We start from the raw sequence: 11,734 nt of genomic DNA, 5'->3' as shown, positions 1-11,734 counted from the left end.
GAAGCATTCAGCAAAAAGTTTGAGTACTGCATTCATATTTGCTTTGCTGAGGTTACTCGAAAAAGAAAACTATAGGTTGATTTAATTCTCCATGACAGGATTTGTTTTTGTCAGATCCCGATGGATGGCAACACACTCACACATTCAATGGAATTTGGTTCGCAACTCGTTTTACCGACCCTCCTCCCGCCGTCCTCCTCCCTGCCAAAAATCAAAGGGGAAAAAAAGATAGCTTGGGAGAAATGTGCAAGACCCCTAGTGTTAATCAAACGCGTTGCCGCGTTGTTCTCTGGGCAGTACAGCAAATAGACACCGGAAAATAGCTTCGTGAAAAAGAAAGGTACACTAGGGCCTAGGCTAGGGTATTAACAAGACTACGCCCTAGTGTGTATAGCAAGCCTACCAATATTGACCTAGGCAAGGTTTAAATGAAGACAGCGACGTAGCCAGGAATTTGAAAGGGGGGGAGCACTTTTTGCGATTGATATCGATTTCAAAAATTTAGGCACGACTATCTGAGTGGAGCGCCACCATCGGTTGGCGCGGAGCGTACAAGAAAATTTTTGGTTTTACAAACCCCCCAGATGGCCGGAAACGGTCCTTCCCGAGTGTTCATGCTGGTTCCATGGCCTCTTCCTAACTTGAGACACCTCATTCAATATCACTTTTCAACCAAAAAAAAACAAACGAGTTAAGATACATAAAGATACATTAAGTACATAATTCAATAATACATAATGTATTTAAAATTAGCAAGGTACATGTACAGAGTAGTCTTACTTTTCAACTGCTGATACTTGTAGTTACATATATAGATAGGCCAGAAATGTCTTAGATACAACTATAGCCAGTAATTGTCTTTGATACAACTGTAAATGTTTAAGTTAGCCTAATAAGAGAAGGCGAGAGCTATCCGACGATTGCCATCTGATTCGAATTTCTCAATTGTTTTCTCAACTGAAATATTATCTTCGTAAACAGGTTCTTAACTAGATGTTACAACACTGACAAGATCGGATCCTATAGTCTTTTTCGGCGGGTAGAGTGTTGAATGAAACGGCACGCGATAGAAATGACAGCCTAAATTAGAAGACTAGGTCACCTAATTAAGCCATATTCTTGCTACGTTCATTTCAATAGTTATTCCTGTCTAGACTCTTAAACTCGTTCAGGAAGCTTATGGATTTGAAATATGGGTGTTTTTAAAAAAAGATAACTTGGCCAAAAAAAAGTGTAGGCCCGGGCCCACAGTGCTACATACTGGCTACGCCCCTGATCATATGATATCATATTATCAGCAGATTTTGTTTCCTGTTTGAATTCTTTTACATGTTCTTTTACATAATATATCAGAAAGACAAACATAGTGCTTTTTTACAATTTTTCAAGTAGGATGATTCTTGTTTATTCCAATGTCTGGACTTTAATACATTTGACCAACTTAACTGATGGACAATATAAACTTTCATATTTTGGAATATAGCCAGATATGCAGTGGCCTAAAAACAAATATCGTTATCGCAGTGTATTAGCAGTGGAATAATTATTTATAGGAAGTGCGTATCACGTACGATTGCCAGCTTAGCTTCATAACATGCTGTTCGTGCAATAACTTAGGACGAATCATAGAAAGGATGAGAACGAACGTTGTTGACGTTGTTGTGCATACGGTTCGTGACATTCCATAGAGTGCGGTTAGGTAGGCAATATGTATTTTATTACGCAGTGGCCAACTGTAGGCTTGTAATAGGCTATAGGCTCAATTTAGCTAATTGCATCTGCCAAACTAAGTAAGTAGTTGAATCAGTAGGCGTGAATGTTACTACGATTATAATTGAGTTAACGGAGCTGACGAGTATTCAAGATCAAAAGAGCACTGACAAAATACCATGCTAAAAAACAACAGTTTTTAAACATTTTTTCGACACTGAAAGGGGGGGAGCGGTCGCTCCCCCTGCTCCCCCCCCCCCCGGCTACGTCCCTGAATGAAGATAGACAATTCATAACTGACAGTCATTTGGAGCTGCTCTCTCCTTAATCTGGATCTAACCTCTATGCACCCCAGATGAAACTTCAGATATTTTGATAAAATAGTTTGGGTAAGTGACCGGGGAATGGCATAAGGGATCCTGTATGTATATATATATATATATATATATATATATATATATATATATATATATATATATATATATATATATATATATATATATATTTATATATATATATATATATATATATGTATATATATATATATGTATATATATATATATATATACATATACATATATACATACATATATATATATATATATATATATATATAGATATATATATATATATATATAAATAATAATAAATAATAAATGAACTTATAAAGCGCTAAAATCTACGAAGTATTCAATAGCGCTGTACAACCCTAATAAAAAGCCAACTTAAAAAAATGAGTCTTCAAGCAAGACTTGAACTGAATGAGAGTGGGAGAACTCCGCACAGATATGGGCAGACCATTCCAGAGCTTGGGCCCGGCTGATGTAAAGGCACGGTCGCCATAGGTTTTCAGTTTAGTTCTGGGAACAGTGAGAGTGAGTGTATTGCTAGAACGCAAGGTATAACGAGTATTGACCTGGAAGGACAGATCGTCCGACAAATAGGCGGGTGCCATTCCATGAATGCACTTACACACCAGGAGCAGTACTTTGAACTTAATTCTGAATTCAACAGGCAACCAGTGCAAAGAATGGAGGATACTCAACGATGGTGTGTTGAAGTCATAGCAGTCTACAACAAGCCTGGCTGCGCTGTTCTGCAGACGCTGCAGTCTCTGAATCAGACACCCTGGAATACCATGGAGCAAACTATTGCAATAATCCAAATGGCTGTGAATGAATGAATGAACCAATGTACTCATAGTTCTAGAAGACATATGTGTCCTAATCTTCTTTAAATTAAAAAATATAATAGAAACCAGTCTTGCTAACTTTACTGATATGTTTATCCATTTTCATGTGTTTGTCGAAAATAACCCAGAGGTTGCGGACTTGATCACAAGAAGGAATGGAAGCACCACCAACCCTGATAGATTTATTGACGACCTTTGTGAGCTGGACAATATATATATATATATATATATATATATATATATATATATATATATATATATATATATATATATATATATATATATATATATATATATATATATATATATATATATATATATATATATATATATATATATATATATATATATATATATATATATATATATATATATATATATATATGTAATATAACGACAATCCACGTTTACTCCAAAAGAAAATATTATTCGAGAAGAAAACCAGAGAAATAAGATATGACTCATAATCGAGAAATAAGGAGTAAGTTTTAGAAAATATATTGGAATATTCGGTCCCCCTGGGACCTTCGTCAGCAATACTTGGCAGTCGAATGAAAAGTACAAAATTTAACACAATGAAAGTATGACGCTAGATAGTGTAAGTTGCATTGATGGAATTAAAACCAAATGGCTGTGAATGAATGAATGAACCAATGTACTCATAGTTCTAGAAGACATATGTGTCCTAATCTTCTTTAAATTAAAAAATATAATAGAAACCAGTCTTGCTAACTTTACTGATATGTTTATCCATTTTCATGTGTTTGTCGAAAATAACCCAGAGGTTGCGGACTTGATCACAAGAAGGAATGGAAGCACCACCAACCCTGATAGATTTATTGACGACCTTTGTGAGCTGGACAATATATATATATATATATATATATATATATATATATATATATATATATATATATATATATATATATATATATATATATATATATTTATATATATATATATATATATATATATATATATATATATATATATATATATATATATATATATATATATATATATATATATATATATATATATATATATATATATATATATATGTAATATAACGACAATCCACGTTTACTCCAAAAGAAAATATTATTCGAGAAGAAAACCAGAGAAATAAGATATGACTCATAATCGAGAAATAAGGAGTAAGTTTTAGAAAATATATTGGAATATTCGGTCCCCCTGGGACCTTCGTCAGCAATACTTGGCAGTCGAATGAAAAGTACAAAATTTAACACAATGAAAGTATGACGCTAGATAGTGTAAGTTGCATTGATGGAATTAAAACCAAATAAAACATGATTATACAGGAAGCGGATTAAAGAGCAAATAACGGATTGCATATGCTTGTAAAACTGATAGTTGTTAAGGGGTCCCAAGTCTTTGTTGAGGCCGGTGATGTGAGACTTAATACGAAAGATCCAATCGATTTCTTTACGTTTACGTTCAGTAGTTTATTTGAAGTTCGAGGCAATTAAAATACATTTTAGGTTTTTTAGAGAATGTCTATGAAGATTGAAATGTTCGGAAACTGGGAATCCTGAAAAATTATCACGAATAGATTTTTTTGTGATTATTAAAACGTAAGCGGGACCGGGAGCCTGTTTCACTGTAGAAATTTAAGATTGGGGGTTGACGAAATGCTAGCATGGGGGGTACCTTAAACGATTCTCCTACAGACTGATTGTCTTGGAATGCAGTAAATTCCTGTTTGATGGAGCGAATGAAGGATTTGATGAGGGGTGTGTAACTGGTAACGAACGGAATGCGTGTGTTGGGACTTTTAGACTTGTATTTTAATAAGTCCTCACGGCTCAACTTGTCGGCCCTGGAAATACCCTGCCTAATTAATTGAAGAGGGTATCCGACGTTCAAGAAATAACCAATAAAAATGGATACCTGGCGTTCAAAATCACATGGGTTCGAGCAAATGCATTTAAGTCTAAGGCATTGGCTGTAAGCAATAGAACTCTTGAGATAATGCGGGTGAAAACTATTGAAGTGTATATACATATGAATATCAGTGGGCTTATAATATACCGAAGTGGTTAAGGAATTGCCGTCCAACTTGACCAGAACATCTAGAAATGATATTTGATGTTTAGAAACTTCGACAGAAATTTAATGCTGTCATGAAAAGAATTACCATGATCAATGAAAGACTTAAGAGATTCTTCACCATGTGGCCAGACAAAATATGTATCGTCAATATATCTATAAGAATGTGATGGCTTAAGAGGAGAAGTGGATAGCATTTCCTGTTCCAATTCGTGCATAAATATGTTTGCGTAACAAGGTGCCATCTTAGTGCCCATAGCGGTACCATTAATTTGTAGATAATATTTCCCGTTAAAAGAGAAATAATTATTACTTAATATGAAACGTAAAATTGGACCAAGATCATCACCTGAAGTGAGGTTGGTGGCATGCTCACGACGAAAATTTTGACAAGCGATAATTCCCTCATCAGGAGGGATATTACTTATTAGTGTACAAAGAGGATACGTCCATAGTAACAAGTAAAGAATTAATTGGTAACGCCTGAATAGTGTTAAGAATTCTGAAAAAAAATGCGTGGTGTCCTGTACATAAGAAGGAATATGGTTTAATAAAGGGTTGAGTATCGAGTCCATGTATCCTGAAAGATGCTCAGTAAGCGTACCAATTCCTGAAATAATAGGTCGGCAAGGAGGGAATAGCTTGAGTGTCCTGGTTAGCTTACAAATGTCAGAACGGCGGATATTCTCATGGTCAGAAGGGGTCACTCCGCGTAGTGCTTGCTGAGCCTCTGCTATTAATTTAGGTAGTTTGTGGACTTTAGTGTAAGGTATAGAACGTACCCAACGGTGGGTGTTTAGGCGTGAGTTCTACTATCTTGGTTGCAACGTGTTCTGGTACCGATTGACATAACTCGTCAATTTTGGGGTGGAAGAGTCTGGAAGGGTCCTCCGGTAATACCTTGTAAAAATCAGAGTTACTAATTTGCTCCCCTGCTTCAAAAATGTAGTCGGTAGTGTAATTATGAATAGTGGTGGCACCTCCTTTATCCGCTTGTCGTATAACGACATCCGGGTTATTCCGAAGTTTCCGGGTTATTGCACACCCACACATGAATGGGTGTAAACGTACACCCCAATCCAGTGTTATATGATATATTTATTTGAATGAAGTAACGTATTCTAAGTTCTTAATATAAAACTCAAGAAAGGTTCACTTACTTCCTGCTTGGCCAACATCACACAGGATCATCATGATCAGTCAAAGTCTAAAATATTTCGTTTCATTCATTGTTCTTATGGCTATAGTTCCTCGGAGCCCTAGTATGTTCTTCCAGGTAGACAGCGAATCTAACGTTCAGTGACGTTAACTGTCCCGTTTATGAGAAAACAAACTTTTGAAGAAGGAAGGTTTAATATATTCACAAGATTAATTAACGTGATACATTTATCGATATCCAAGATTGTTCGGAGTACACTTCACCCGTCGTCCTAGAGATTTCTGTTTCACAAACAAAACGATCTACCTGACTCATAATTGAGGAGCCCTGCAGTGTGTTTGTTCGTAAGCTGATAAAAAAATATATCTTTGTCAACATTTTTTGGCAATAAAAGATGATTCTTACATCTACAATTGCAATGATATATATATATATAGGCTATATATATATATAGGCTATATATATATATATATATATATATAAAATATATCATAAAAATAATAATAATAATGAAGGCTTATAAGCACAACTTCTACAGAAAATCTCAAAGTAACGATACAAAAGTTAAACCTGGTCGAGATTCTGGCTGAAATCAGAACCATTGACAAATAGGTAGTGTTTTAATCGCTCTTAAAAGGAGCAGTTTGGACTTCTTTAAGGCTGTCAGGAAGCTTATTCCACACACACAAATGTATATATATATATATATATATATATATATATATATATATATATATATATATATATATATATATATATATATATATATATATATATTATATATATATATATATATATATATATACATTTGAGTGAACCATTTTGTAGTGGTGTCCAGGAAGTGAGCGTCATGTCCAGAAAAATCTGCAGTAAATTTGATTGTGTGATGAAACGAGTTTATGTCATCAATGAAGAGTTTTAGATTTGCCTCGCCATGGGTCCATATCATGGAGATATCGTCAATGAAACGTAACCACGTGTGTGGCTTCAAGTTTTGTCGAGATAGAAATTTCTTCTCGAGGTTTTCCATCAAAAAAGTTGCACAAGACAGTGTAATTTTGGTACCCATTGCGGTGCCATGAATTTGGAGGTAGTCGGTTTGTTGCCAAATACCAGATTATTGCTGGTCAAGATTAGTTGCATCAATTTAGCCAATTCTTCCTTCGTGGGGGTTTTGCCACGTTTCGGTTTGAATGCTTTAGTGCAGGCCGAAATTCACTCTTCGTTGGGGTTAATTGTGTATAACGAATATATATATATATATTGTTACAGAAATTTGACATATAAGCCTAGCAGATTTCTTACTGTTAATTTGTTTCTTTCTGTATTGAGCTCGGGCTGTTTATTATTCTTATTTTGATTTTCCCCGTCTCGGGCCCCAGACCTTTAACTCTTTTCTCTTTAGATCTAAGAAAGCTCACCGTGTTTTCCCAGCAGTGTAGACAGTTTTCCAAAACAAAAAGGAAGCCGCTTCCTGCGTGCGCGCGCTTCGGCATACATCAAAAACATAAAAGGGGGTCACCGAGTTCAGCTATTCAAGCTACTTGGTATAAAAAGGATTGGTTTATTGTTCGTAAGAGGCAGACGCCCTAAAGTTGTGAAAGTAGTCAGTTAACGCTAAGTTGCAATCGTTTACTGCAATATTACTCATGTGTACTCTCTCAGACACGGATCTCTACTGTAATACTTGTGTATCAATGAACCGTTATTGTGTTTCCTGGCTCTACCTGGTGACCGGTGATTCTAGACATTTTACTTGGTAATGATTTTCATTTGTTTTCTCTTATGTGTTAAGGTAACTTGAGAATCTGAAAAAGCTACGAATAAGCCGTTAGTATCCTTCAATGTTATATCGACCGTGTCAGTGAAGTGAACCAATTAACGATAGTATTTTTTGTTTGTCTATCTATCTCGACCAAATATAATATTAAAGTTGCCAGAATTACTTGTGATGTAACCCTAAAATTTACAAGGCTGGAGCATTAACGTAGCTCAGAATTCAATGCGGTATATTGAGAAAGATTGACGTACAAGTACTGAAAAGTAACCTAAGGCTGAAGCTCGACCATCTCCCTATTTTGTGAATATGTGTATTTAAGACTCGAGGTATACCTGGATTTCAGTTTAAGCTCTCAGGATTTGCGAGGCACAGTGCAGCTCGCACTATTTGCGAGAAACAGCCCAGCTCGCAAGCTGCAAGACACAGCCCAGCTCGCACTATTTGCGAGACACAGCCCAGCTCGCACGGATTTGCGAGATACAGCACAGATCGCAAGCTGCGAGAGACATTCCAACTCGCACGGATTTGCGAGATACAGCACAGATCGCAAGCTGCGAGAGACAGTCCAGCTCGCACGAATTTGCGAGATACAGCACAGATCGCAAGCTGCGAGAAACACTCCAGCTCGCACTGATTTGCGAGATACAGCACAGATCGCAAGTAGCGGGAAACAGATCAGCTCGCAGGAGGCTTTTAGGGTTCGCTCGCATATTGCGAGTTATTGTCAGAACTCCCAGAGGCTGCGAGGTTTCTTCTACACTTGTATTTCTTTTGGTACTGCTTTACTTCCAATAGTGTTGTAAATGAGTTAAAGCCATGTATTATGCCCAAAGATGTATTGCTACCATTTAACTCATCTTAAAGCGTTTAAACATTGATTGGAGGATTAATGGATGCACTTCATTAACCATTGTAACAGGAGAAAGTGTTTTCTTTTTAACAAAGTTTTTAGACATTACTTGAACTCTTTGGCTGATTTTTCAAGACTCTGTGTTCCGACTTGACTGTATAGAATTCGGTCGGCGTTACAATATATATATATATATCACCGTAGCTTAGTGGTACAAACTTTGCTGGAGTGTGTTGATCTTTAATTATCGCTCAAACTCTTGTGAAGAGACAGCAGTAAAGGTTGATATACATATCATCCAATCATATATCAACAACGTAATAAATGTAATGATATTTTCGGTTATTCACTATCAATAAAATTGAAGAAAATCGAAGTCTTTAATAAGGTGTGATTCTCATCTGAACATATTAAAAATTGATTCATTGGCAACTGCAACAAAGATACATTTACAAAACCATTCTAAATCTCTCGATAGCCATGCCTGTCTATGGTAACCAAAAAATCGAAGGAAACATATCGTCTTTAATAAAGCTTTTTTGTGTTCAATACACCAGTTAGTATATTCATTAATGGCTGTGAGAACTGACTAATTGTTTTAATCACAGCTAGGCTTTATGCAATTTGTTCAAGAGGAACTGTACTTGGATGAGAACAAACACTTATATAGAAGAGCAATATGCTTGGTATCAGTAAATCAGCTTCGAGGTACACGCGAAGAAGCGGATACGTACTAAAACTGAGGTTAAAAAAGGACGGAAGGTTAACTGTAATAAACAAATGCACAAATCATACATATTGCTGCTACAGTTGGTTTTGTCCTACAGGCTCTCGCCAAGGAGATGTTGCCCCTTGTAGATTGATCCAGGGCTCTCAAACAATGGCAACAACTTCCAACATACTCATATTTCAAACCCTTGTATTGGTAATGATGGTACAGGTACAGTACCGTAACGATATCGATGGTGCTGACCTTACAAACCAGAATCAAGCCATGTTATCTCTATGTTGGCGTTTCAAAGTTGTAGAAACAATGTTGGCTTTCAGCCACCTCACTTTGTTCTACTTTGTCATAGTTTTTTTTTATATACCATTTCTGTATTTTTCTAAATCGATAATGGTTCAAAAAGTTGCAAGTCGATTCAGTGCTTCCCGTTGAAATTAAAGCAAAAATTCAATTATTGCTTATTTTGAAATTTTAACTCTGACCGCTGAATTTTGCCACCATAGCATCCACATATTTTATTACTATCTGACATCTGATACCTGTGAAGATTCCAAGTCAATCCAATGTAGCCTGTAAGATTTAAAGCATAATCTATTGTTCTGCTAATTTGAGTACTGACCATTAACCTTGACCTTAGTTAACACGGTAACAACATATAGCTGCATACAAAATTTGGGGAAAACAGGGCCAGCCATTTACTCGGAATTCTATGACGCAATTTGCGACCCAGTTAACATTACGGCAACTACAACGAGACATTTCAACTATGCCTGCAAACGATGCTTGTGAATTAAATGTTTTCACTTGGAGTTATAGCACAAAACCCCTTTTCACTCATCTCTTCAGTCATCTCTTCAAGCAATTTGAGGTAAATAATCCCATCATTTCGCTTTGCATTTTCCAACGTAGCACAAGGTGCGTTCGTTAATGTGTACAGGGCAGATGTCATTCTACTGCAGGGTATTTAATGAACACTCATATTTCTAGTGTAAATGTGTTTTAAATATTTTACATTACAATATATTTACGTAGGATATATGTTGTACGATTTTATGATCATGAAACCTACAATGTTATGTTTTTATATCATAATAAATATAATGTCTGGAATACTCTACCTACCTAAGTGTACAATGCTGACGACTCCCCTTTTAAGCCTTATTAATGGTAATCACGGTCAATTATATTAATGGAATTATTGGTTTATTTTATTTCTTCATTGCCGGTATATATCCGGCGTATTCTTTATGACGGTTTCAGATTTTGAGTGTTCATACTTCATCAAGCTTGCTGAATTTATCATTTAAAACTCAGAGTAACCAAGCGAGGGCAGTAGCTATATATGTGGTAAAATAATTATACTTTGTAACTGGATATTACTCTGTGGTTGGTTAACCGAAGTGATTTTATCCCAAATTAAACAGTGATTTCAGATGTAGAAAGGCTCTGCTTTCATCAGTGACAAACCATATATGAGAGTGTTATACTCCATTAAACTAACTACGACTTCAATCAATTGATATCTTTGAGAATTCCTATGATCGAATTTCGTTCTGACTACTCAACATTTTATCAAAAGCTTTGGCCAATACCTGTATATGACGTACTATTGTCAGCAATCAGACACAGACGGACAGTCGATAACTTTGCTTGATCGCTTGCCAAGAAATCATGTTCACAAGCACGGCTGATATTATATTATTTTGCTGCCGAAAGACACACACACACACATATATATATATATATATATATATATATATATATATATATATATATATATATATATATATATATATATATATATATAAATGAAAATCGTAATGAGTCGGAAAATCAAGAACAGTGAAAAAAACTTTCAGCCTCCACCGGGATTCGAACCACGGGCCTTCCGCTCTGTCCGCGGACACCCTAACCACTAGGCTATGGACGCTGATTGCATGTCCAGAGGTTCGAAACCGGTAAGGAAGGTCGTAATTCCACTGTAGGCGTTTGTCACCTGTATCGAACAATACTAGTTCTGTTTTTGGTGACATATTTTGCCTTACTCTAGAGATCAAACATGATGCTAACCAACTCAAAATCATTTGTGATTCCTAAATCACATATGGACGCTGATTGTATGTCCAGAGGTTCGAAACCGGTAAGGAAGGTCGTAATTCCACTGTTGGAATAGTTGGTTAAGGTGTCCGCGTACAAAGCGGGAGGCCCGGGTTCGAATTCCGGTGGAGGTTGGAAGTTTTTTCACT

This window comes from Apostichopus japonicus, chromosome 9 (assembly GCF_037975245.1).
Source record: "Apostichopus japonicus isolate 1M-3 chromosome 9, ASM3797524v1, whole genome shotgun sequence".
Classification (NCBI taxonomy): Eukaryota; Metazoa; Echinodermata; class Holothuroidea; order Aspidochirotida; family Stichopodidae; genus Apostichopus; species Apostichopus japonicus.
This window is presented reverse-complemented; position numbering follows the sequence as displayed.